General features: G+C 38.7%; 1 long non-coding RNA gene across 1 annotated transcript in view; it reads left to right on the top strand.

Annotated features, from left to right (window-relative positions):
* The window catches only part of LOC105001919, a 7,402-nt gene that overhangs the window by 2,521 nt on the left and 3,991 nt on the right, over positions 1-890 (top strand). The gene's annotated exons all lie outside the window — the stretch shown is intronic.

The following is an 890-nucleotide window of genomic DNA, read 5'->3' on the forward strand; positions in this document are numbered from 1 at the left end:
GCTCTGCACACAACCCTGTGCACAGTTGAGATGGGTCATGCAACACACAGGTTCCATTCCTGGCATTTCCAACGTGTGTGACACATGAGTTTCTTTGACTTTTTTTTCTTTATTTTTTAACCTAAGTGAGCTCATACATGGTTCTGTACTTTTCTACTTGGTGTATCCTGGACATTGTCTGCACATACAGCACAAGCTCATGTGTGTTGCAGTATCTTATTTGTGGAAAGTTCAAAAGAAACATCAGAATAGAGGTTGCTTCTTGGGTGGGAGAGAGGCATGAGGGAACTTTCTGGGCAAGTACAAATGATCTCCAAACTGAGGAGACAGATACATGGTGTATAACTTGTCAGAATTCAGGGTGTGCTCCACTTAAGTAAATTTTACCTCCTAAAAATGTACTGAACAGAAGTAGTTCATAGTGTGTAAATGAACAAAAGGAAGCAGTGTTTCTAAATTAATGTATTAGTTTATCGTGTGTGATTTCAACAATTGGGTTCTCTGGTGGCACAGAGAATTCGCCATTTCCCCCTATCGGGATCTTCCCAATCCAGGAATTAAACCTGGGTCTCTTAGGTCTCCTGCACTGGGAGGCGGGTTCTTTACCACTAATGCCACATGGGAAACCCCGTAGACAGAGGAGCCTGGTGGGCTACACAGTCCATGGGGTCACAGAGTTCAACATGACTTAGCATGCATGCACACAAATTAACAAATACTCTATAGATATTTGAGTATTTGTTTATAGTTCTATTTATATGTTCAAGGTGATGATGATGAAAAGAATTGACATCTTCTCATTGGAAGATGAGTAATTTTATGTTCTGGTATCTAAGGTATTTCTTTTTTTTATTTTTTTTAAATTTTATTTTATTTTTAAACTTTACATA

The sequence above is a fragment of the Bison bison genome, unplaced genomic scaffold (genome assembly GCF_000754665.1).
Source record: "Bison bison bison isolate TAMUID 2011002044 unplaced genomic scaffold, Bison_UMD1.0 scf7180017855240, whole genome shotgun sequence".
NCBI classification, from domain to species: Eukaryota; Metazoa; Chordata; class Mammalia; order Artiodactyla; family Bovidae; genus Bison; species Bison bison.